The sequence below is a fragment of the Cebus imitator genome, unplaced genomic scaffold (genome assembly GCF_001604975.1).
Source record: "Cebus imitator isolate Cc_AM_T3 unplaced genomic scaffold, Cebus_imitator-1.0 Scaffold503, whole genome shotgun sequence".
Lineage (NCBI taxonomy): Eukaryota > Metazoa > Chordata > Mammalia > Primates > Cebidae > Cebus > Cebus imitator.
The window spans coordinates 795853-807372 of NW_016107818.1; positions in this window are offsets into that span (position 1 = coordinate 795853).

Sequence of the window (11520 nt, forward strand, 5' to 3'; positions counted from 1 at the left end):
GTTTGCTGCATCCATAACTCCATAACCTACATTAGGTATTTCTCCTAATGTCATCCCTCCCCAATCTCCCCACCCCCTGCTATCTCTCCCCCAGCCCCCACCCCACAACAGACCTAATATGTGATGTTCTCCTCCCTGTGTCGGTGTGTTCTCATTGTTCAACACCCACATATGAGTGAGAACATGCAGTGTTTGGTTTTCTGTTCTTGTGTAAGCTCTCTGAGAATGCTGGTTTCCAGCTTCACCCATGTCCCTGCAAAGGACATAAACTCATCATTTTTTATGGCTGCATAGTATTCCATGGTGTATATGTGCCACATTTTCTTTATCCAGTCAATCCTTGATGGTCATTTGGGTTGTTTCCAAGTCTTTGCTATTGTAACAGGGCTGCAATAAATGTATGTGTGCATGTATCTTTATAGCAGAAAGGTTTATAATCCTTTGGGTATATACCCAGTAATGGGATTGCTGGGTCAAATGGCCTTTCTATTTCTAAATTCTTGAGGAATCACCACATTGTCTTCCACAGTGGTTGAACTAATTTACACTCCCACCAACAGTAAAAAAGCATTCCTATTTCTCCACATCCTCTTCAGCAACTGTTGTCTCCAGATTTTTTAATGCTGGCATTATAACTGGAGTAAGATGGTATCTCAATGTGGTTTTGAGATACCATCTCCTATTCATTGCCAGTTCACTCTAATGATTGTTTCTTTTGCTATGCAGAAACTCTTAAGTTTAATTAGATTCCATTTGTCTATTATGGCTTTTGTTGCTGTTACTTTTGGTGTTTTAGTCATGAAGTCTTTGCCTATGCCTATGTTGTGAATGGTATTCTTCTAAGGTTTTTACGGTGTTTAAAGTTTTAACCCATCTGGAGTTAATTTTTATATAAGGTGTAAGAATGGGGTCCAGTTTCAGCTTTCTGTACGTCTAGCCAGTTTTCCCAAAAACATTTATCAAACAGGGAATCCTTTCCCCATTGCTTGTTTTTGTCAGGTTTCTCAAAGATCAGATGGTTCTAGGTGTGTGGCATTACTTCCGAGGGCTCTGTTCTGTTCCATTCGTCTATATCTCTGTTTTGGTACAAGTATCATGCTGTTCTGATTACTGTAGATTTGTAGCATAGTTTGAAGTCAGGTAGTGTGACGCTTCCAGCTTTGTTCTTTTTGCTTAGGATTGTCTTGGTTATGCAGGCTCTTTTCTGTTTCCATATGAAGTTTAAGGTGGTTTTTTCCAGTTCTGTGAAGAAGGTCAATGGTAGCTTGATGGGGATAGCATTGAATCTATAAATTACTTTGGACAGTATGGCCATTTTTAGAATATTGATTCTTCCTAACCATGAGCATGGAATGTTTCTTCCATCTGTTTGTGTCCTCTCTCATTTCCTTGAGCATTGATTTGTAGTTCTCCTTGAAGAGGTCTTTCATGTCCTTTGTTAGTTGTATTCCTAGGTATTTTATTCTCTTTGTAGCAATTGTGAATGAAATTTCACTCAGGATTTGGCTCTCTGTTTGTCTGTTATTGGTATACAGGAATGTCTGTGATTTTTGCACATTGATTTTGTATCCTGAGACTTTGCAGAAGTTGCTTATCATCTTAAGGAGATTTGAGGCTGAGATGAGAGGCTCTTCTAAATATACAATCATGTTGTCTGCAAATAGAGACAATTTGACTTCCTCTTTTCCTAATAGAATACCATTTATTTCTTTTTCTTGCCTGATTGCTCTGGCTAGAACGCCCAATAATATGTTGAATAGGAAAGGTGAGAGAAGGCACCCTATCTAATGCCAGTTTTCAAAGGGAATTCCTCCAGTTTTGCCTATTCAGTATAATATTGGCTATGGGTTTGTTGCAAAAAGCTTTTATTGTTTTGAGATCCTTTCCATCAATACCCAATTTATTGAGAGTTTTAACATAAAGGGCTGTTGAATTTTGTTGAAGGTCTTCTTCGCATTATTGAAATAATCATGTGGTTTTTGTCTTTGGTTCTGTTTATGTGATGGATAATGTTTACAGATTTGCATATGTTGAACCAGCCTTGTATCCCGGGCATGAATCCTGGATATGCTTTGATGGATAAGCTTTTTGATGTGCTGTTGAATTCAGTTTGCCAGTATTTTATCGAAGATTTTTGCATTGATGTTCACATCCTGGATATTGGCCTGAAATTTCCTTTTTAGTAGTGTCTCTGCCAGGTTTTGGTATCAGGATGATATTGGTCTCATAAAATGAGTTAGGGAGGATTCTCTCTTTTTGTATTGTTTGGAATAGTTTCAGAAGAAATAGTAATAGCTCCTCTTTTCATGTCTTGCAGAATTCAGCTGTGAACCCATCTGGACCTGGGCTTTTTTTGGTTAATAGGCTATTAATTGCTGCCTTCACTTCAAACCTTGTTTTGGTCTATGCAGGGATTCAAGTTCTTCCTAGTTTAGTCTTTAGGAGGTGCAATTGTCCAGGAATTTGTTCATTCTTTCCAGATTTACTGGTTTATGTGCATAGAGTTGTTTGTCGTAATCTCTGATGGTAGTTCGTATTCTGTGGAATCAGTGGTGATATCCCCTTTATCATTTTTTATTGCATCTATTCAATTATTCTCTTTTTTATTTTTCATAAGTCTGGCTAGTGGTCTATTTTTTTATCTTTTCAAAAAACAGATCCTGGATTTATTGATTGTTTGAATGGTTTTTTGTGTCTCTTCTTCCATTCTGCTCTGATTTTAGTTATTTTTTGTCTTCTGATAGCTTTTGAATTTGTTTGATCCTGCTCCTCTAGGTCTTCTAATTGTGATGATAAGATATCAATTTTAGATCTTTCCTTGCCTCTCATGTGGGCATTCAGTACTACAAATTTCCCTCTAGACACTGCTTTACATGTGTCCCAGAGGTTCTGGTATGTTGTGTCTTCGTTCTCATTGATTTCAAAGAACATCTTTGTCTCTGCCTTCATTTCATTATTTATCCAGTAGTCATTCAGGAGCAGGTTGCTCAGTTTCCATGTAGTTGTGCAGTTTTGAGTTATGCTCATCTTTAGCTTCAAGTTAGTTAGGCTGCCTTTGGAAGGCAACTTATGATTATTTTGGTACTGTTGTAACATAACTGAATGCAATTATCTCAAATTATTTTTGAATAGAGAGGAAATGAATTTCAAATAAATGCTTAAATGCTTCCCTCGTAACCACCTGAAAGTCACTAAAATATTACCATGTGTTATTATAATGATTCTGATTGGATATTTAAGGTTCTTAATGTTGGCAAATCCAACATTCTCAAACCTTGGCTGACATATGATATTACCTCTTATTTTATAAAACTGAGGTACAAAATTTTAAGTTTTTCCATTTCATTTTGATTTTTCAGGAATAGCCACTATACAAAGGAAATAATGAAAACTCAAACTCTTAACAGCCTGCTTTGCAAGAGCTCCTGAGGAAGCACTAAATATGGAAAGTAATAAACAGTACCAGTCACTGCAAAAACACACCAAAACATAAATTCCAAGGACACTATGAAGAAACTGCATCAAATAGTGTGCAAAATAATCAGCTAGCATCATGAAGACAGGATCAAATTCACACATGACAATATTAACCTTAAATGTAAATGGCCTAAATTCCCAAATTAAAAGACATAGACTGGCAAATTAGATAGAGTAAAGATCCATTGGTGTGCTGTATTCAGAAGACCCATCTCAATGTAAAGACACATTTAGGTTCAAAATAAAGGGATGAATGAATATTTACCAAGTAAATGGAAAATAAAACAAACAAACAAAAAAAGGAGGGGTTGCAATCCTAATCTCTGATAAAATAGATTTTATTATTATTTTGAGATGGAGTTTCACTCTTATTGCCCAGGCTGGCATGCAATGGTGCTATCTCAGTTCACCACAACCTCTGTATCCTGGATTAAAGTGATTCTCCTGACTCAGCCTCCCAAGTAGCAGGGATTATAGGCATGTGCCATTACGCCTGGCTAATTCTGTATTTTTTAGTAGAGATGTGGTTTTCTAATGCTGGTCTTGAATTCCTTACCTCAGGTTATCCACCTACCCCAGCTAGCATTACAGGCATGAGCCACCATGCCAAGCAAAACAGACTTTAAACCAACAAAGATCAAAAAAGACAAAGAAGGGCATTATATAATGGTAAAGGGATCAATGAAACAAGAAGAGCTAACTATCCTAAATATATATGCATCCAATACAGGAGTACCCCGATTCATAAAACAAGTTATTAGAGAACTAAAAAGAGACTTACTCCCACACAATAATAGCAGGAGAATTTTTAACACCCTACTGTCAATATCAGACAGATCAATGAGACAGAAAATTAACAAGGATATTCAGGAAAGAAACTCAGCTCTGGATCAAGTGGACTTAATAGACATTTAAAGAACGCTCCATCTCAAATCAACAGAATATACTTTCTTCTCAGTCTCACATGGTGCTTATTCTAAAAATGACCACATAATTGGAAGTAAAACTGTCCTCAGCAAATGCAAAAGAACTGAAATTATAACGAACAATCTCTCAGACCACAGTGCAATCAAATTAGAATTCAGAATTAAGAAATCCACTCAAAAACACACAACTACATGGAAACTGAACAACTTGTTCCTGAATGACTTCTGGGTAAATAACAAAATTAGGGCAGAAATTAAGAAGTTCTTTGAAACCAATGATAACAAAGACATAACATATCTCTGGGACACAGCTAAAAGAGTGTGAAGAGGGAAATTTATAGTACTAAATCCCCCCAGAAGAATGCTGGAAAGATCTCAAATCAATATCCTAACATCACAATTAAAAGAACTAGAGAAGCAAGAGCAAACAAGTCAAAAGGCTAACAGACAACTAGAAATAATTAAGATATGAGCGAACTGAAGGACATGGAGACATTTAAAAAAACCCTTCAAAAAATCAACAAATCCAGACGGTGGGCTTTTGGAAAAACTTAACAAAATAGATACACTGCTAGCTAGACTGATAAAGAAGAAAAGAGAGAAGAATCAAACACAGTAAAAATGATAAAGGGGACATCACCACTTATCTCACAGAAATACAAACTACAATCAGAGAATACTATAAAAACCTCTATGCAATAAACTAGAAAATCTACAATAAATGGATAAATTCCTGGACACATATACCACCCAAGACTAAACCAGGAAGAAGTCAAATTCCTGAATAGGCTAAAAACATGTTCTGAAATTGGAGCAGTAATTAATAGCCTACCAACCAAAGAAAGCCCAGGACCAGACAGAGTCACAGATTCACAGCCGAATTTTACCAGAGGTACAAAGAGGAGCTAGTACCATTCCTTCTGAAACTGTTGCAAACAATTGAAAAGGAGGGACTCCATATAACTCATTTTATGAAGCCAGCATAATCCTGATACAAAAACCTGGCAGACACACACACACACACACACACACATACACACACACACACACACACACAAATTTAGGCCAGTATCCCTGATGAACGTCAATTTGAAAATCCTCATTAAAATACTGGCAAACCCAATCCAACAGCACATCAATAAGCTTTTCCTCCATTCTAAAGTCAGCTTCATCTCTGGGATGCAAGGCTGGTTCAACATATGCAAATCAAAAAATGTAATCCATCACAAAAACAGAACCAATGACAAAAAAAACATGTAATTATCTCAATAGATGCAGAAAGGGCCTTCAATAAAGTTCAACATCCCTTCCTGTTAAAAGCTCTCAATAAACTAGGTATTAATGGAACATATCTCAAAATAATAAGGGTAATTTAGACCAGTCCCAGTGGCTCACACCTGTAATCCCAGCACTTTGGGAGGCCAAGGAGGACAGATCATCTGAGCCCAGGAGTTCAAGACCAGCCTGACAAACATGGAGAAACCCCATGTCTACTAAAAACACAAAATTAGCTGGGCATGGTAGCACACACCTGTAATGCTAGCCACTTGGAAGCCTGAGGCAGCAGAATCACTTGAACCCAGGAGGCAGAGGTTGCAGTGAACCAAGATCGTGCCATTGCACTCCAGCCTGGACAACAAGAGCAAAACTGTCTCCAAAAAACAACAACAAAAAGCTATTTATGGCAAACCCATAGCCAATATCATACTGAACGGGCAAAAGCTGAAAGCATTCCCTTTGAAAAGCAGCACATGGCAAGGATACCCTCTCCTTATCACTCCTATTCAATACAGTATTGGTTCCAGCCAGGGGAATCAGGCAATAGAAAGACATATAAGGTATTCAGATAGGAAGAGAGGAAGTCAAGTTTTCTCTGTTTGCAGCGACTTGATTCTATATTTAGAAAACCCCATTGATTCTTTATTAGATTTTGTATAAGCCTATGCCATGACAGTAAACATTCTTCCATGATGGGATTCCTCAAAATCTAATTAGTACATTTTGCAAAATTCTAGGTAATTCTATTAAGCATAAAATGCATAGCCCTTCATTCAATAAATTAGTTTTTAGTGGTTACTGTGTACTAAATCATTGACAAAACAGACAATATGCCTATTCTCATGTGCTTAAATGATAGTGTGAAATAAAATTTTTAAAAATACATGTTAAGTATCATAAGTTGTAATAAGAGCTAAGAAAAAAAATAGAGATTATTAAAAACTCCTTAAGCTGATAAACAACTTCAGCAAAGTCTCAAAATAAAAAATCAATATACAAAAGTCACAAGCATTCCTATACATCAACAACAGACAAGCAGAGAGCTAAATTATGAATGAACTCTCATTTATTATTGCTAGAAAGATTATAAAATATCTAGGAATACAGCTAACAAGGGACATGAAAGACCTATCCAAGGAGTACTACAAAACACTACTCAAGGAAATAAAAGAGGACACAAACAAATGGAAAAACGTTCTATCTTCATGGATAGGTGGAATCAATGTCATGAAAATGGCCATACTGCCCAAAGTAATTTACAGATTCAATGCTATTCCCATCCAACTGCCATCGACATTCTTCACAGAATTAGAAAAAAAACTCTTTTAAATTTCATATGGAATCGAAGAAGAGCCCATATAGCCAAGACAATCCTAAGCAAAAAGAACAAAGCTGGAGGCATCATGCTACCCAACTCCAAACTATACTACAAGGCTAAAGTAACCAAAACAGCATGGTACTCGTACCAAAACAGACATGTAGACCAATGGAACAGAACAGAGACATCACAGATAACACTACACATCTACAACCATTTGATTTTTGACAAACCTGACAAAAACAAGAAATGGAGAAAGGATTCCCTATTTAATAAATGACTCTGAGAAAACTAGCTAGGCATATCCAGAAAAATAAAACTGGACCCCTTCCTTACACTTTATACTAAAATAAACTCAAGATGGATTAAAGATTTAAATGTAAAACCCCAAACCATAAAAACTACAGAATAATACCTAGGCATAAACCATTCTGTACATAAGCATGAGCAAAGATTTCATGACAAAAATGCCAAAATTGCAACAAAAATGAAAAGTTAAAAATGTGATCTAATTAAATTAAAGAGCTTCTTCACAGCAAAAGAAACCAGCATCAGAGAACAAGCAACCTACAGAATGGGAGAAAGTTTTGCAATCTACCTGTCTGACAAAGGTCTAATACTCAGAATCTACAAAAAAACTTACACAAATTAACAAGAAAAAACAAACCCATTTAAAAAGTGGGCAAATAACAAGAATGGACAGTTCTCAAAGGAAGACATTTATGCAGCCAACGTACACGAAAAATAATTTAACATCACTGATCATTAGAGAAATGAAAATCAAAAGCATAGTGAGATACCAGCTCATGCCAGTCAGGATGGTGATTATTAAACAGTCAAGAAACAATAGTGGCTGGCAAGGCTGTGAAGAAATAGGGATGCTTTTACACTGATGGTAGGAATGTAAATTAGTTCAACCATTGTGGGAGACATTGTGGCAATTCCTCAAGGATCTAGATGCAGAAATATCATTTGACCCAGCAATCCCATTGCTGGGTATATTGCCAAAGGAATATAAATCATTTTACTATAAAGACGCAGATGTTTATTACAGCATTATTTACAGTAGCAATGACGTGGAGCCAATACAAATGCCCATCAATGATAGACTTGATAAAACGTGGTTCATATACACCATAGAAATACTATGCAACCATAAAAAGAATCAGATCATGTCCTTTGCAGGGACATGGATAAAGCTGGAAGCCATTATCCTCAGCAAACTAACATAGGAACAGGAAACGAAACATTGCATGTTCTGACTCATAAGCGGAAGTTGAACAATGAGAACACATGAACACATGAAAGGGAACAACACACACTCAGGCCTGTCGATGAGTTGGGGGCAAAGAGAGGGACAGCATTAGGACAAACACTTAATGCATGCAGGGCTTACAACCTAAACGATAGGTTGATAGGTGCATCAAACCACCATGGCACATGTATACTTGTATAATAAACCTACACGTTCTGCACATGTATCCCGGAACTTAAAGTAAAACAAATAAAAAATTTAAAAAAAAATTAGGAAAATTCAAACTCCAGTTTAGACTCCTAATTCTAACATTAATATCTTATTTGCAAGTGGTAAGATTAATAATGCAAAATACACACTGTATAAACCTTGGATAATATGGAGTTCTTCATCAGAATTACTGCCTACTGGACATTTCAGGAATTATTCTGTTTGGTCTATGCATTGGTTTAAAATTTAATGGTATGTAACACATGAGTTGGTTTCATCATTTTAAGTAGTCCATTGGAAGTTAAAGATAATTTCTCCACTGCTTTCTTGGGCATCCATTCACAAATCTAAGTTGTCAACACTAAGTATCGATTTCACTTCTTTTGCATACTATCTTAAAGATGTTAAAACTACCTTAAATCATTTTTGTCACAAGGGAAGATTTTATAAATATAACATATATATGTAGGCACACATGTATACATGTATGTAATATATATGTAGGTGTCTATATTTGTGCATATGTGTACACAAATATATAAACATATATAAAATAAAATATTCATTTTCTTGCATAAGCAACTTAGGTTATTTATCTGTAAAATGCGGATAAGAGAATGTTATCCTACAAGAGTGTTGTTTTGGAAAAGAACTAATACAATTTTGACCACATCCAAGTTGTCATTTCAGCCATTTCATCCCATTTCTGTCACAGTACCTGACCTGAATCTGGCTCCCCACATTCCATGGGCATTTTTTCCTCCTTCTTGTACTTCATTGACTACTTCAAATGGGAGTCCTCTCTTCCTTTGCTTTGAACATACTTGAGAGTGTTTTTTGTTTGTTTCATTTTTGTTTTTGTAAAACTAGATAAATAATATGAGGACAGCCAATTATTAAGGTAGAAGAAAAATAACAGAGGAGAGTTGGGTGTTCTTAGCAGCTAATTAGAAGATTTTATTTTAAAATATCAAACTTGCTGCTAATTATTGTTCACACTAGAACAGAGGCATTAATACAACCTCTTTTTCTTCTTTGTTAATTTTTTTTTTTAATGAAAGGAGACAAGCTTCACAGTTTTGTTCAATGTTAGCTTTGCTCACACGAAGGCCACTTTAAAAGGAATTACAATGATGAAAGGGGAAAACTGAGAACTTGACCCAGTATTTCAAAATCTTCAGCAGACAGAGGTGCAATTGATTCCAAAGTAATTAATGTCTGTGTAATTGACAGCTTTTTTTTCCTTTAATTAAAGTAGTCAGTAGCCATTTTCTTTTTAGATTTAAGAATTTGGAAATTATAAACCATAAGGAAGTCAAAGGAGAATAGCAATCAGCATTGACAACTAAATAAGTTACCAATTTTCTTTTAAAAAATTGATAAATACAAGAATTACATACTGGAATTTTCATGAGGCTCTATCTAATAGATGAGATAGGCATAGATTTTCTATAAGTCTATGCCATGACAGCAAACATTCTTCCATGATGGGATTCTTTAAATCTAATTAGTACATTTTGCAAAATTCTAGGTCATTCTATTAAGTATAAAATGTATAGCCCCTCATTCAATAAATTAATATTTAGTGGTTACTTTGTACTAAATCATTAACAAAACAGATAATGTGCCTATTCTCATGGTGCTTAAATTACAGGTACAATAAAAATTTTAAAAATACATGTTAAGTACCATAAGTAGTGATAAGAGCTAAGAAAAAAAACAGAGTAGGGAAGAGGGATGGGGTATGTTGCAGTAAGACTCCTACGTTTAAAGCAGTGAATCAGGAGGGCCCCAAGTAAGGAGTAAGGATCTGAAGGATGTGAGGGATGAATTCATGTAAATATCTGTAAGATATTATTCCTGGCAAATTGAACCCGTCAAGGCAGACACCAAAACACGAGCTTGCCTGATGATGTATAAAGGATCCAAGTGTCAACAGAAAGGAATGAGTTAAAGGGAAAGCAGGAGGAGAAATTTCAGAGGAATAGTGATGAAGCCAGGTCAGTCAGTCTTGTAAATCATGTAATAACTTTAAGTTGAACTTCAAGGGAGGAGAAAGGCTCTGGAAGGTTTAAGTGAAGTGATAATATGCTATCACATTTTAATAGAATGACTCTGGCTACTATGTAGGGAATAGGTTTTGGAGGCAAAATTGAACCAGGAAACCCAGTTAGGAGGCTATTATAATTTTTAAGGAAAGAATGTTGGTGGTTTGAACTAATGAGACAGTGGAGATGGTGAAAGTAGTTGGAATACATATCAATTTTAAAGGTATAGCTGGTAGAATTCAAAGACACAATTTTAGGTCTGAGTAAAAGAGAGATATTAAGAATGACTCCACAACTGTGACCTGAGCAACAGAAAGAAAACAATTGCAATGAACTCTGTGAAGAAGTCTGTAGCAGCAGCAAAACCAGGATGGAAGAAATGTCAGTAACTAAGTTTTGAATATTCAAATTTTGAGAGACCTATTAGTCATCCAGAAAGAGCATAAGCAGCTCTACATGTGGCTCTAGAATTCAAGAAAAAGAACTGAGCTTGAGATATATATTCATATCTGATACTATATGAGATGACTTATAAACAAAATGACAAAAGAATATGAGAAAAAGAATATGAGAAAGGAATACTAAAAAACATATGATGTAACAGCGCTTTTACATGGTAAACACTTCTGTCAAACATATTATGAATATTTCTTTGATATTGAACATCACTTTGAGGTTCTTGCTTAGAAAAAAAGCACAAATCAGAAGAAAAGCTTGGCCGGACATGGTGGCTCATGCCTGCAACCCCAGCACTTTGGGAGGCTGAGGTGGACAGATCACCTAAGGTTGGGAGTTCAAGACCAGCCTGACTAAGATGGAGAAACCCCATCTCTACTAAAAATACAAACTTAGCCAGGCATGGTGGTGCAGGCCTGTAATCACAGCTACTCAGGAGGCTGAGGCAGGAGAGTCACTTGAACCTGAATCCAGGAGGTGGAAGTTGCGTTGAGCCGAGATTGCGCTATTGCACTCCAGCCTGGGCAACAAGAGTGAAGCTCTGCCTCAAAA